This window comes from Arachis hypogaea, chromosome 12 (assembly GCF_003086295.3).
Source record: "Arachis hypogaea cultivar Tifrunner chromosome 12, arahy.Tifrunner.gnm2.J5K5, whole genome shotgun sequence".
NCBI classification, from domain to species: domain Eukaryota; kingdom Viridiplantae; phylum Streptophyta; class Magnoliopsida; order Fabales; family Fabaceae; genus Arachis; species Arachis hypogaea.
This window is the reverse complement of record NC_092047.1, coordinates 10,640,899-10,658,036: the sequence shown is the minus strand read 5'-3', so window position 1 is coordinate 10,658,036 and position 17,138 is coordinate 10,640,899.

Below are 17,138 nucleotides of genomic sequence, written 5' to 3'. Positions count from 1 at the left end.
ACTCCTCAGGTATCTCTAAGTCCCAATACTCTCTAGACCTGCTCACGCCCTTGCTGACTTAGGCATCGGAGTGTCTTTGCAGGTACCACCCCCATTCACTCGTATTCACAAGTCGGACGGAGGCCCTAAAGACGCGAATCCGCTCGAAGGCTTCCTTCCATAGACGATTGGGCCAACCCAGCGAGTCCAGCCCAATAATCTCCGGTTATCCATCGTAACATTTGTCATTTCATCATTTCTAGTGAGTACTTTTGCACATGCTTAACATAAATAAAGTTATATTTTGCACAATAGACTAAAAATTCTAATTGAACATAAACAAAAGAAACATTTACAAATTGAAGAAAAAAAACATAAAATTAATTAAGCACCCATTTTGAACAAGTTTCTGCAGTAACATAATAAAACCAATACTTAAAACTAATTATGCACTAACATCAACAAAATTATGCATGTTTGAACCTAAATCTGCACAAAATGAAATGATAACTCTAAAAGAGATTAACTCTAATTCTAAGTATGCAATATAGCTCTAATAAATCCGACTTTCTGACTATTTTCCAATGACCAAAACATTTTTTCTAGTTGAGGATTTGTGGAGAACTTGAGTGCAATAGAAATAACTTCATCATCAGTGAATTCAAGTTCGCTAAGTATATCACCAGCCTTTTTTTCCTCACGAGTGTTTACCATAGCTTGGGCAAAAGCATCCAAACGCTTTCCCTATTGATCGAACACATATTTCAATGTGTCAGTTAACTCTTTCATCATCTTGGTATCCTTTGCCGCTTTAAATGAGGAAGGCTTCTTTCCTTGTTTCTTCCCAGAAGATGAAGCCACAGATTTTGATTGTTGGAGTAAAGATTCACTGTAATCATGGTTTGAGTTAAAGATATCCGTATCTTCTTTGTCCATTTCTTCATATCCATTCATTTGCACTTCTTCTTCAGCGTCATTGCCGCATACAGCAGCATCCCTATTTGCTCTTTCCTTACAAAATATTTTTTCTAAGCGCGTATAAAGGGGAAAAGGCTTTCCTGAAGTATACAACCTTACTCCTTGTTTCTAGAAAAAATAAAAAATAAAAGATCAACAAAGAAGGACTGACTATCAAGTAAAGTAAAATTAATTCAACAAAATCAAACTTGTAAACCAACCTTTATATAAGCAGTTAGGATCTCTTTGTTGTCCACAACCACACATTGCTTTACATCATCCCATCCAAAACCGCTACAGGCTGCCATGTTAGCAGCAAATTGATATTTCTCTTTCAACGTCTTAACCTTGTTTTTGCAATGAGTTATTTGAAAACCACCACCTGGAAACCTCTCATTCATTTTTGCAGCAAGTTTCTCAAAAGATCCGAGCCTAAATTGACCTGCATCAGCTATTCTTCCTTCAATGACAAGCTCCTCCATAAAACCAACAAATACCTCTGTTTCTTCATCAGTCCAAACATGTCTGTCCTTTTGTCCCTACAATTTATATTAACTGAATCAAAATTCAATTGAACATCCTAAGGATATCATGACATTATCTTTATAATGTATCATTACAATATATTTAAATAAAATACACATAATAATTCAAATAAAATACACATATAATGTATCAATACATCACAAAAGCATATCATAAGCATATCATGAGATTATTTTTATAATGTATCAATACAATACAAAATCCAACACAACAAACTATCATAATAATTCAAATAAAATACACATACAAGAAATAAACCAACTAATTAATTTGGCTATGCATCCACTCATTGTACATTTCATGTGCTAAGTTGTCTCGCCAAACAGTCCATTCATTGCTGCCCTCTACACTGTCAATAATTTCATCGTCGCCATCTTGGTTATCACCATGCTCCTCTCCAATAAGCACTTGCTCATTCTCAAGTGACATGTCCTCCTCAGGATCGGAGTCCATATTAAGCCGAATAAAATTTTGTAATAAACAACAAGCAATAATTATTCTATTTTGTGTCTTGATTTGGTAGAAACAAGGACTCCTCAAAATTGCCCATCTCTTCTTCAATAAACCAAAACAACGCTCAATAATGTTCCTAGCTGAAGAGTGCTTCTTGTTAAAATATTCTCGAAAGTTTCTAGGCGCATTTCTATCATAGGCCCATTCTTGTACGTGGTATCGAGTATGCCTATATGATACTAGAAACCCCTTGCAATTAGTATAACCAGCATCCACTAAATAATAATTCCCTATAAATTAAAAGAGACACGTTATGAGGATTAAGAAAATTGTATGAATTAAAAATTTTGAAGTGTTTTTGTTACCTAAAATTTAACTATTACATACTAATTGGTATCTTGAGGTTATTACGACGTGAAATTGCGTCTCTAAGGACTCTTGAATCCGATGCGGATCCTTCCCATCCACTAAGTACGTACACAAAATTCATATCTTGATTGCATACGCCTAGGACGTTGGTTGATATTTTACCTTTTCTTGTTCTGTATCTTGATTTATCTTCTTCAGAGACAGTCACATCTATATATGTTCCATCTAATGCTCCTAGACAATTCTAAAGCAAAGAAATTGAAGGTTCAAAACTATCTCTATACCAAACCATATATAATACAAAACCACAACCGCATTTCTTCATTAGACGTACCTTGAACCACTTCCATCGGGGATCTATGCAGTCATCCGAAACAGGAACAGGCTTTGCAAACAACAGGCTTTGGACACGTAATACCGACGACAAAACTTTATTAAAATACTTACTTATTGTTTCTCCTGACCTATAAAATCTAACTTGGAGTGTGCGATTCTTTTTATGATGAGCTAAAATTATTAAAAATATAATCACTTGCTCAGGTATATTTATATGACATTCATCGCTTAATCCACCCTGAACTTTAAGTAACTCACATAATCTTCCTAATGCATCTACGCTCATCCTTAATTCCCAAATACAATTCCTATCGCCTCCTCCTATGATGCGGCTTAACACATTTCGTCTCAAGGGATTAGTATTAATTTCTCTATTCCTAATCAACAAATGTCTCCTTCTCCTATTTTTCAAATAAAAAAATGCTAACATCAAAACTAATATTGTGGCTGTCTCAAGTTCAATCTGAATCATAAAATAAAAAAAAAAAGGAAATCGTCTAAATTGTTCAGATTGGTCCAATGGTTCCATTCTTCCCTAACAACAGATAAAAAATATAAATCATAATTTATTATAAAATAACATAAATACTAAAAATAATCAATAAGAATAAAAATAACAACATAACTAAAATTAATTATTTTATTTTTGCATTCAAATAAATAAGAAGACTTCAATATATTTTTTTCCTTTTCTTATTCCATTCTGAACAAAATATATATGTTCAATCATTCATTCACAGTAGGATTGTATAAATTAACAATTTTGACACCAGAAAGACAATTTCTCATGTTCATATTTAATTTTTACATTTTCAAATCACAAACAATATAAACAAATAAAAATAAAAGAAGCCAGAAGAACCCAATAATTTAAAGTAAAAAAATGCAAACGAAAATAAGAAGCAAAAAGGAAAGGCAGAGTTATATACCTGCGTGACTGAGAAAGAGAAGAACACGTGAATTTCAAAAGTTGTTACAAACTCTAATAAATAATTTGCTTCTGAAATGTTGTAGTTAAATTAGTTGAGCAAAAAAATGAAGAGGAGAAGCACGCAGTAAAGAAGAAGAAAAAGAAACAAAGAAAAAAAAAGAAGAATAAGATGAAGTACTAAACCACAGAACACCGAAAAAAGAAGAGAAATAAGGAGAAGAAGAAAGGGACAGAGAGCAAGAAGAGAAAGAGAAGAGACAGAGAGCTAGACCTGGGAAGTGAGACGAAAAAAGAATCCAAAAACGAGAAGGAAGAAGGAGAGACGAAATAGAGAGCATGGGGAAGATTACCTGGGAGGAGAAGGCTGCTCCACAACACATAAAATTAGGGCTTATGATATGATTTAAAAAGGGCAACAATGGAATAATAATAATATGTAGGGATAAAATGGGAAAGAATTTTCATTAAAAAATCTGTGTCCACTTTGTTAATTCCCGTGTCCATCATTGTCCCTCATAAAAGAGTGGATACAAAAATTAAAAAAACTATTCCAGAGACAATATGTCCACTGTCTATGTCTCTGCTACCAAACACGTTTTAATTATTTAATGTCCATGTCTTTGTGTACTGTCTCCAAAAACAAACGCTACCTTATATATTATGTGTGTGGCACCTTTATCATACTGAGAACCTCCGGTTCTCATTCCATACTATGTTGTTGTTTTTCAGATACAGGTTGAGAGACATCTCGTTAGGCATCTGGACCCCTGAGGCGAGGTAGTTACTGGGTTATTTTGTTGTATAATGATGCATATGTATATATTTAGCTCTCTTTCTCTCTCCGCTTAATTTGTTCTTTTGATCCTCTTAGAGGTTTATAGAGAGACAGGATTTTGTTTATGTACATTTGGGTTTTGGGTATAAATATTCTTCGACCAGTCTTGATTTCGCGGGCTGAGTTAGGAGCTTGTTATTTTGTATCTTTGGCGCTCTATTTCTACTTTTATAATCTTATGTTTGATAGTTATAGTTTTCTTCACACGCAAGTTATTCCATTTGCAGAGCGTTGCGCTTTTTATTTCGCAATTTTTATTCCCTCCATTCTTCAATACTCCTAGCATATTATAATCCTTCTGCTATTTTATGTACACATTTTATTTTAGAGGTCGTAATACCTCGTCACTTCTGTTTTACATCCTAGGTGTAAAGTTTTGTGTGGTAAAGTGTTATATATATTTAATTTTTTTGTTAGGTCTGCCAGACCCATGTAAAAGAGAGATCAATATGTCCAAATTTTAAAAAAATTTTAAATCGTTAAAAATTTAAATATTTGTCGAGAAAAAGTCAATAACTCATTTTTTCTTTTCTCTTATATTTAACTAGTTTAGCTTTTATATACTCCAAAAAAATAATATTAAAATTACTAAATTAAAAAGTTTGAAAAAGATGTCAGATTTAATTTTTAATATATTTATTGTGCTTTAGTTAAATAAAATGTTTAAAAGTTTTTACGGATAATAATATTAATATGTGACCGAAAATATACTTATAGTTAAATGTAAATTAAGATAAGAAATTAGGCAACAAAAATAATTGATAATTCACTAAATAAAACTATAGCAATTGGACAAAAATACAAAAAGATAAAATGTATTTAATTAAATAAAAAAATTAAACAAAATTTAATAACAATTGAATTGTTTATTCAAATAGAAACAAAACTTTAAATAACTAAAAATACTAAAATGATATGGTTGTTGTGAGAAAATTTTTAAATTTATTTATTCATTAAATTTAAACTTCAAACTAAAATGAATTCTTTCAAATTTTAAAAAGTAAAAATTGAAAATTTGTATTGTTTTTCTATTATTCATTTTTATTAGTACTAGAAAATAAATAATAATAAAATAAAATAAAAATTAAGATATGAAGTTGCTTAATAAAAACTAATATATTGGTTTTGTCAATGAAATGTTATCAGCAGGGATCCTTCTTCCCATCACCTAAAATAAAAAATAAAAATAAAATTGGAAGGGGTCTATGCAATTTTAATACCACTATCACTATAATGTGTTTTTCTTTTTCCTATGCATGTGTTAGTATTCTTGTGGTTAAAATTTTTTGTTCCTATGACAATGTTCTAGGAACTAGGAGAGAAGGGTGCCTGGAAAATCCTATAAAAAAAAAAAGAAAAAAATGAATTTTGGTAAAATAATCAAGTGTCTAATGTTTTTTTTTTTTTTTTGGACAATGTTATGGTGTTGAAAGACATTTTTTTAGCAGATATTAAAATGTGTTGTTGTCATATAGAGAGTGAAGTGATAGTTTATAGAGAATGGTTGACCATTTTTTATGATAATGAGTAAAGTATCGTTTTTGTCCCCAACGTTTGGGGTAAATCCTATTTGTGTCCCTAACGTTTAAATCGTCCTATTTGTATCCTAACGTTTATAAAATTGATTCAATGTTATCCTGCCGTCAATTACACATCATGAGCGCTTTAGTTTGAGTTTTAAAAATTTCTTCTTGAAGTTAGAATACAAATATCTGGGATAGAATCGATGATCTACTCCGAAAAATAGCTTATCAAATGTTGAAACTAATTTCTACAACATTTACATAATTCACTTTTCTAGGGACATAATTGAATCTAAACACAAATAGTGGGTATAATATTAAAATCGACCACATCCAAGTGAGACCTAATTGAGAATGAATACATCCAAGTAAGAATAATTGAAAAATATAATCTGATTTGTTAGTATAATTGATAGTAGGATAACATTGAATCACTTTTATAAATGTTAAGGATACAAATAGGACGATTTAAACGTTAGGGACACAAATAGGACTTACCCCAAACGTTGGAAACAAAAACGATACTTTACTCTTATGATAATTAAGTAGTGTTAAGCCTTAGTGATAATTATGTATTTGAGTTGAATGTGTCTTTTTAGATATGAACTTTTTGGTGTAGTGATGGATTTTGATTATTAAAATACCAATGCTTTATAAAAAAAATATACTGTACAAAAGATAAATAATATATTATATACTTTTTATATTAATAATAAATAATAATAAATCTGTTATGCTACTGTATAAATTATTTTTCATACTTTTTATATTTAATTTTTCATGTTTAATATTAAATTATTTTATGCTGGTAATAAATAATAATAAAATGATTGTGATAAAGTACAAATAACAAATAACATATGATATTTTTCATTTTCATTATTATATTTTTCATGTTAATGATAAATTAAGTATTATATTTTTCAGGTTTAGTATTATATTTTTCGTCTTAATAATAGATAATTACGAAGAATTTATTTTAGTTGTATTAATTTTTTTATTTTATTTAGAGAATAAAATGTATTTATTTTTATTATTAAAAACGATAAAGACATTTATATATTATGGAATCTGATGTTAATGTCAATGGTATTGAATTTTTTTTCTCTTTTATTTAATAGTTTAAATAAATTTATTGGTAATCCAAGTTATTTAATTAAATGTTATTGGATTTGAATTTTTGCTTAATATGCTGCATGTGGCAAGAATGAGAGTTTGCCATGATTATTAAAAATTCATTTCTCTTCCTTCATATCATGATTCTCTTTTTCTTTGTTTAAGCTATATTATTATTATTATTATTATTATTATTATTATTATTATTATTATTATTATTATCTTCTGAAAAAATAGATGAATTGGTCCCATTATCAATTTGGTATAAGTTACCAAAAAGAGACTGAAATACAATAAAAAAAATCAACCCAATTGTTATCAAAATTAACATTAATTAATCACAATTTATCAACTCCTGCATTACTTCACTATCTTTCACTTCATTATGATAATTTTCTGCTTTCACCTAATTTTTGTCTGTGCATGTTCCAACAATATAAATACGTGTCTTTCTGTTTATGTTACCAATACATGTCAGCACCTGCTGAAAAAAATGTTTTTCAACACCCCAGCACAACCCTTCTCTCTAAGATTTTTTTGAACAAAACATTACCCGAATTTTGTTGCTTGAATTTAGGAGTTAATGTAGTGCCAAATAACCGATTACTAAAATTAGAAAAAAACCTTATGATTTTATGTAATTTATTACATAGTTTAAAAATATTCTAAATTTAGTTGTTCAACAATTTTAAAAATAAAACTAATTTTTTTTTGAATTAAAACCATTATGCAACATTGCAACTCATGTTAGTTAGTACAACCATTGTATTACTTTTGGTAAGGAGTTCAAAATTAAGTTACTTTCAAAAAAAAGTACAACAATACTACACAAATATAATTGATCAAAATATAATATAAAATAATACTACACATCTAAATTTTTTTATAGTACAAAGGATTTATCATCAAATTTATAGTGAAAAAGTATTATTATTTAGTATTTATTAGTATATTTATAAATGAAAAAGAAAGTAAGTAAATAAAAAGAATCATTAGTTAAGAATCATTTTGTACATTTAATTTCATTGATCTAAAATTAAAATATTTTTATTCATTTTTAATTTTTTACATATAATTAATTCTGGACACCTATTTTAACTATTCAGCACGAAAAATCTATATTCATACTCATACAAGACAACTTTTATTTTTGGATAAATTATATGAATAAATAAATTAAAAATTGATATTAAGTAGATGCCTTAAATTGAATTTTGTTATATGATTGTCTCCTTTGTAACTCAATATAAATCAAATTAATTAAATTTAATTTACACTAAATAAATATAATTTATCCTAAAATAAATCAAGTTTCAATTTAATTATCTTATCTTTAAAAGATTTGAATTAAGTTATTTTATCTTATCTTTTATTTAGTTTGTTAGGATTCTATTTAAATATTTTGGTGAGACCATTTACATAATTTTATTGTGTCATTCTTTTTCTTATGCCTCTTCCAACTTTTCTATTGGGACTTTAGTACTTTGAATTTATTAAACTTCCCCTAATCCCCCAATAACTTCTTATAATACTTTTCCATGGAATTCTCCTCTTCCTCTTTGCAAATCACTCCCATTGAAGATCCATCCATACCACAAGAGTTTGATTTCGGTGATTGCTTCTCCATCATCTTCAATTGCACCAAAAAATTGATCCAAATTAGTGAAAGCTCAAACCCAGCTCTTGAGGTTCACTCTTCTTCTACGACAACTACAGCCACGGAAGCAATCTTGGTTCCTTCAGACATCCTATGTAGTGGTACTCCACTCACAGACCTCAGCAGAGAAGACACAATCTTGTTACATGAAATATTTTCTTCACTATCTGTGTCCCCTGAGCTATTTGACCAAATTTTACCTGACATAGTCGAAACTGCAAGAAGGTGTGACTCCAACACGCGGGAGATTGTTGTGAACCTTCATGTTACCTCGTACAATGTTGTTCAAGATTCTGATGCTGAATGCGCCATTTGTTTGGAGAAGTTTGACCATGGTAATGAAGATTCAAGCGTAGAGATTGTTCGTACAAATTGCTCGCATGTTTTTCATGATCGCTGCTTGCTCCACTGGCTCCGACGCTGTGCCAACTGTCAGTCGCCACATTCTTGCCCATTATGCCGCAGCATCATATTTCCAACTTCAGAGATAGATGATGAATAGGTTCATCTTCTTTTTTTGTGTTCCATAGGGTTCTTTAATTTGTTTTAATTATGTCGCATTATTATCCTAATTGTTAAAAAAATTGTGAATAAATAGTAATTTTAAAAGTATAATTTTAATAGTTGTTTTGTTAAATCAGTCTGTAAATTAACTTTACACAAACAACTAATAACAATTGGTTAATTTGTCATGTTATTCTGAATTCTATTAAACTTGAGTGTTTTTGAAAATATTATCAATCGCCTTCGTGTCTTTTTGCACTTTTTTTTTTCTTTTCTAACATAACAATCCTTAATCAAAACAAGAATGTTAACTCAATTGGTCTTACTAATGGGAACAAGAAGAATAAACTAACAAAAGATTTGTACATTAAAAAAAATAACATCCAAAATCTATATTGTTTCATTGCAACTCAAAATCGTTAACCTGATATATATATATATATATATATATATATATATTATTATTACACGTTAAAAGCTAACTAAGCTTTAATATAGTTTCTGAGCATGTTGCTATTTTTTATATGCAAGTATCACTACTTCACCGGTGCACACAAATAATTATATTAGGACAAATGACACAATTAAACTAAATGGAGAATAAAATTATCTAATTCTACTAAATCAAAAAATGTTATTTGGATCACTCATCATCATTTTTCTATGTAATTCAAATGAGCTCAATTTGAATTAGGAAAACGAATAGTAATTTAAATTAGATAAAGTCGAATTAGCAGTAATTTTGTAATTCGAAGTAATCCAATTCGAATTATGTATGGACCTTACGTAGTTTGAATCAGCTTGATTCGAATTAGGCATGGATATGGTGTTAAGGTAGTTTGAACCAGAGCATTCGAATTATACATGGAAGGACCGTCCTATTTGAATGAGTCTGTTACAAATTTTTATAGTACTTCTAACATTTTTTAAGTCATTTTTTAAAATTATTTTGCATGGTATAAAATATTTTTTTGTGGATAAAATATTTTTTTAAATTACTATGTATGGAATAAAATATTTTTTTAGGAGTACTATAAAATTTTGTAATATGCCAGTGACTTAAGTAAGTAGATGATAAAAATATATTTTTTTTATTTTTAAATTATTATTGACTATGTAAAATATTTTATTTAAAATTTGAGTACATGCTACATTACAAATTTTTATAGTACTCCTAACATTTTTTAAAATTATTTTATATGGAATAAAATATTTTTTTATGGTATAATTTAAATAAATTTATTAAAAAATATATTTACTCAAATTTCAAATATAATACTTTTCTGCATAATTAATAATTTAAAAATTAAAAAAATTATTTTATTTTATACAAAGCAATTAAAAAAATTAAATTTAAAAATAAATATTCATGCATATACTCAATTTTTAAATAAAATATTTTATATAATCAATAATAATATAAAAATTAAAAAAAATTATTTTCTTCCATACAGAATCGTTTAAAAAGAAAAAATGAGTTCACAAACTATTTAATTATGAGACTTAAGAGTATTGTATGGAATTCGAATTGATAGCTCATAAATATTTTGAAAAAGTCTCATAATTAAATATTTTGTTTGTTTTTTTTAATGCATGAAATAAAATATATATTTTTTAATTTTTAAATTATTAATTTTTTTTAATAAATTTATTTAAATTATATCGCAAAAAATATTTTATTCCATGTAAAACAACTTTAAAATATGGCTTAAAAGATGGTAGGGGAGTACTATACAAATTTGTAATGTCCTAATGACTTAGGTAAATACATGCGTATACTCAAATTTTAAATAAAATACTCGACGTAGGCAATAATAATTTAAAAATTAAAAAATATATATATTTTTATCATCTACTTTATTTAGGTTATTGGGATATTACCAAATTTTATAGTATTCCTAAAAAAATATTTTATTCAATGCATAGTAGTTTAAAAAAAAAATATTTTATCCACAAAAAAATAATTTTATTCCATGCAAAATAATTTAAAAAATGTTAAGGGTACTATAAAAATTTGTAACAGACAAATTCGAATTACTAGAGCTGTCCTTTCATGTCGAATCGCTCTGATTCCAACTCCCTTAACACCATATCCATGCCTAATTCGAATCAAGCTCATTCCAACTACGTAAGGGTTACATCCATGCATAATTCGAATTGGATTACTTTGAATTACAAAAATTTTTGCTAGTTCGACTTTGTCTAATTCGAATTACATAAGAAGGCTTTTGGGTGACGTTTTTTGATTTGGTAAAATTAGGTAATTTTGTTCTCCATTTGATTTAATTATATCATTTACCTTAAAATTTATTTTCTACGTCAGTAATTTTTTTTAAATGTATTTCGTATCAATATTTTTACCCAACTATCCTTATACTTTAATAAAAATAAAAAATATATTTTTATTTAATTTTATAAAAAAATTTAAATATTCTTTTTTTTTGTATTGGACAAAAATTACCCTAATCTTTTTAATTTAGTCAAAATTTAATTAGCTTTAATTTTATAATTTTAAATCTAAAATAATTTAAAAATAAAAAATTTAAAATAAAAATATATATATATAAAATAAAAGAAATAAAAAAAGTGTTTGATCTAAAATTAAAGTTCAGTATTCTTTTTCTTTGAACCAAAAAAAAGAAAAGAAAATTTAATTTTTCCATGTCGTTTTCTTGAATAGCTTAAGTGTTGTTGAATTTTGCCAAATGAATAACAATACATCTATTACTAATTTTAATTTTGAGTAGAGATTAATATTTTGTTTGGATGCAAAATAAAAAATGGATGGAAAAAAAATGAGTAGAAAAAAAATGAGAAAAAAAAATAAAAGAAAAGAAAGTAAAAAAAAATTTTCTTTTATTTGGATGGAAGAAAAAATAAAAAGAAAAAAAATCATATCTAAATAAAATTATATTAATACCCTTTATAAATTATAATATACTAATGTTATAATAACAAATTTATAATTTTATCCATTTTTCTATTCCAATTTAAATTTTCTTCTCAATTTTAGAAAAAAAATCTTAACGTAAACCTCACATATATTTTTACATTTTTCATTCATTTTTTTTCTTTATTCAAACAATAAAAAACTATTTTTTTCATTCATTTTCTTTTCTTTCATTTTTTTTTCTTTTCAAATTCTTTTAAACCAAATAAAGTATTAGACGAGATAGTGTCCAGAGGACGGTTAGTTTGGTGCCCCCCACATACGGCCTATCTTATTAATAGCATCATATCTTTTTTTTTCCTTATCGTCAATCATAATATTCTGAAATTTTATTATTTGATGGTGTTGTATGTATTTGACAGAAAACTCCTGTATCTCACCGTTGTAAATATTTTTGTGATTAACTTTTTGTCCTTTTTTATAAAAGTATAAGAAAATATTTTATATTTATATCGATCAAATCAAATAAATGATTAAGTATGAGTTATGATACTCTTAATAATTATAAATCAACATACATAAGACGAAAAAATTAATATAAATTAAAATAAAATCAATTTATTTATTATAATTAAATTCAATAATTAAAATAATTAATCATATAAAATAAATAAAAGTCATTTTTTAAAAAGTATTGCACTCTCTATTTTATATCATATGTACACTAAAATTAGTTATTAAAGTCAGTTATCAGTATAAAATATATGCTGGAATATAAATAGATGTTAAAAATAAATTAAATCACACATGTATTTATACACAAATATATTAATGGCTAATTTTAATAATTAATTTTAGTGTACAAATAGCATTTTTTATTTTTTTTATAACGCATTATCATCTGTGATTCATCTATATATCTATTCTATTTTTCTCACAATGTAATCCATTTATATACCTATTCTATTCTAAATATTTTTGTGATTAAGTTTTTGTCTTTATTTTTTTCGGAAAGTATAAAGAAATTTGTCTCAAAATAGAAAAAAAATGGTAAAAATATCGTTATTCTTGTTGTTATCTATGACCAAATAAATTTTTCTATCTATACTCTATAGTATATCTTTGTTTTTTTTTTCTACGAAATAAAAACTAAACTTTGTCGAAATATATGTAGAAAAATACATTCCTGTATATTTATTTCTTAATTTATGTATAATATATTGACTAATTTGTATTTAAGTTGAGATGAAAACTTCATAGTATTTTTTTAAGTAAATTGACAACTTAATTCCTGAAAAATTTCACATCACACAAATTTATTTATTTTTTTCTTTCCGCTCTCTTATTCTTGTGATATAAATTCATGAGGCAGTATGATATTCATGTCTGATCCTTCTGCTGTTGCTGCTTTGCTTTGCTCTATCTTGCTTATTATTTCTTTAACTATAAATTCACGTTCTTCTTCTTCTTCAGCCGCAGTCTAAATTCAAATATCATTTGAAAATACAAATAAGAACTATTAATATATATTGTAAAAAATAAAAAATTAAAAAAAAAAATCATAACCTTTAAGGACAGAGAAAGTGCTTCAGCCAAATCATCATCGTCCAATGAACCCTGAAAAAATAATGTTTCAATATGGAAAACTTGAGAAAAACTTTAAAAAAATAAAATAAGTGTGTGTTGTAGTGTCTATACTCTATACTAAGATGGATATTGTATCTTAAAAAAATATTATTAAAATATAAAAAAATATGATTTAATTTTAAAATTACTTATATAGTCACTATATATAATTCTATGTACTATACACTCAACCATATATATATATATATATATGTCTCTAATTTTTTTTTGGAAAAGTCTAGGACCAGCAATTTTTTTAAATTCTGTTCAGCATGTAATTAGCAAAAAAAGTGAGTCATTGAATAAAATATCACACCATTAAAATCATCATTAATGACTATTTGATGGCTACAAATCACAAAAGTTGCTGGCCCTAATACTCCTCTTTTCCTTTTATGGTTCTGCTTCTAAAAATTAGTTTATTTATGTCAAATGCTAATTAATGAAAAACTAAAATTTAGCATATTCTGTTATACAAAACATTTTGCTATATGAATTTTAACATATTGCAAAATAACAAAAACTCATCTAAAAAAATTAGAAAGAAATTAACTTTATATTGTGGAAATACATACATTAACATTGGTGTTTATTGAAGCCTCAATTGCAGCTCGAATCATATCTTCCTCAACATCATTATCAACATCATTATCAGATACATGCTGTGAGACACTGGGCTCTGATGAATAATGGTCATTGTAATGATAATCACGAGCTTCACGTGACGAATTTTCGGTTTCATTTTGACTTGTAGAAACAGCATATTGTGGTGAACGTAAATTACTAACACTAGCACCATTAATCCCATTAGGTGAACCTCTAATAAGTTCTCTTCTCTTATAAATTTTATTAAGTAGTAGTGACGGTCTAAACATTCTAGCAACAGAGAGCAACAGAGCCATCATCCAACTTAACCAACCTCGATTTCTGATTATTGGTGCTAGCATCAAGAATTATTATTCACAAAAAAATAAAATATTAGATAAACATGAGAGTAATATTTCGAAATTTATTCTTTAAAATAACAATAAATTTTGAAACAAACTATTCTTTAAAAAGAAAAAATTAAGAGTAAAATATATATTTTTGTTCTTGAAATTTGTTAAAAGTTTTAAAAATATATTTAAATTTTATTTTGTTTTAATTTTATTTCACAAATTTTTTATTTACATTAAATATGTTTCTGTAGCTAATTTTTTAAAAAATTTAAGATAAATTCAGCAATAATTTTATAAAAATAATTATCAACAAATAAACTAGAGATAGTGAGTCACCAAAAAAAACTAGAGATAATTGTCATATATTTTTATTAGATTAATTATAAAATTTTTGAAAATTTAACTGCCAATAATATATTTAATGCAAATAAAAAAATAGAATAAAATTTAAGAATATTTTTAAAATTTTTGATAAATTTCAAAAACAAAAAAATATATTTTATAAAAAAAATCATAAATACGTACTATTATTATATTGTCGGAAATGAGCATTAACAGCTTCATTCACGTTTCCTCCCGATTCCTAATAGCATCAATCAAAGTTGTTAAACGAAAAAAAGAAAAATATCATAATTATAATGACAGAAAAAAGAAATTACCTCTATCCTTTGGAGTGCAAGGGACTCGGGTGCGCCGGTCATTTGCATGAAGTAAGCAACATCGTTTTGCGACGGAGTTGCCATCTCAAAGAGGAATAAACTATGAAGTGTTGTGAGTACTTTACCCCACCTTTAACTATTTATACCACTTCTATAAGAAAGAAATTATTTCTTAAACATATTTAGATATAATTTGTATTTCTATTTCAATACATTTAAGAACCAACAAATATTTCAGCTATTATGTGTGTTTACACTTTACAATTATGCGCGCTATTTTGCAATTAAATTAAATTAGCATGCTAAATCTAACTAAAATAAAGCTTTTAAAATCTGCTTAAAATTTTGCACTTTACAGTTATGCATGCGCCACTTTGCAATTAAATTAAATTAGCACGCTAAATCTAACTAAAATAAAGCCTGCAAAACCTAAGCTTCAGATTTTGGATCGGATCATGCTAGAAAAAACCTACAAATACTTAAGATTTTGCACTTTATAGTTATATATGCACGCGCCACTTTGCAATTAAATTAAATTAGCACACTAAATCAAACTAAAATAAAACCTGCAAAATCCGCTTAGGATTCTGTGCCGAATCATGCTAAAAAAAGTCTAAAGACACGAAGTTTTTTTTATGGATGACACGTATTACTATTTGGTTTAAAAAAATCGGTTTATTTTATATAAATGATTTAATTAAAAAACTAATTGATATAGCTATAATATTAGATTTTTTACCGTATTTTATTTTAAAAATAAATTGACTAATTTAAATTGAAAAATTGTAGTTAATTGTTTACTATATAATTTGTTTTAACCAACATTATAATTAAAAAATCCTAAAAAATAAAATTATCTAGTATATTGGACCAGCTCAATGTTAATTAGATTATTTATTTCTATTATAAAATATAAAAAAATTTAATTCTAAAAAAAATTATGTTATTTTTTAGGATTTAATTTTTTTTATTGTATTTTCATAAAGTTTGCACAAAATTCACCTATCACATTGACTAAACTTATTTATTTAGGTAAAGTTTGTTTATGGACTCAGCAAATTTGTTTACGTTTTAATACGATTTGAATTGTATTAGTATATTTTTATTTTTTAATCAATTTAATTTTATTTAAATAATTAAAATTTTAATTATAAAATTTGTATTAGTTTATAATTTAAAATTTAAATAAATATAATTTAAATTAATGATTTATAAAATTGTATGTATTCGTATTATTGTACTCATATTATTAATTATATTGATTCAATTTTTTAAAAAAAAAATAACAGTTGTTAATTTTTAACTACCAAATAAATGCACTTATATTATTTTTAAATTAAAAGTTTTTAAATAAATGTACTCTTATTATTTTAAATAAAATTTAAAACTAATATAAGTAGGTTTATTTAAAATTTAAAATTTTAATATTTTAAATAAACATATTCTTATTATTTTAAAATTTTTTAAATTTAAATAAACGTACTCATATTATTTTAAATAAGTATATTCTTTTAATTTGAAAATAATATGAATGTATTTAAATAAAAAAATTAACAACCGTTATTTTTTTTTAAATCGAATAAATATAATTAATCATATGAGTACAATAATACGAATACATAAAATTTTATAAATCATTAATTTAAATTATATCTATTTAAATTTTAAATTACAAACTAATACAAATTTTATAATTTAAAATTCTAATTATTTAAATAAAATTAAATTGATTAAAAAATAAAAATATACTAATACAATTCAAATCGTATTAGAACGTAAACAAGTTTGATGAATTCATAAACAAATTTTACGTAAATAA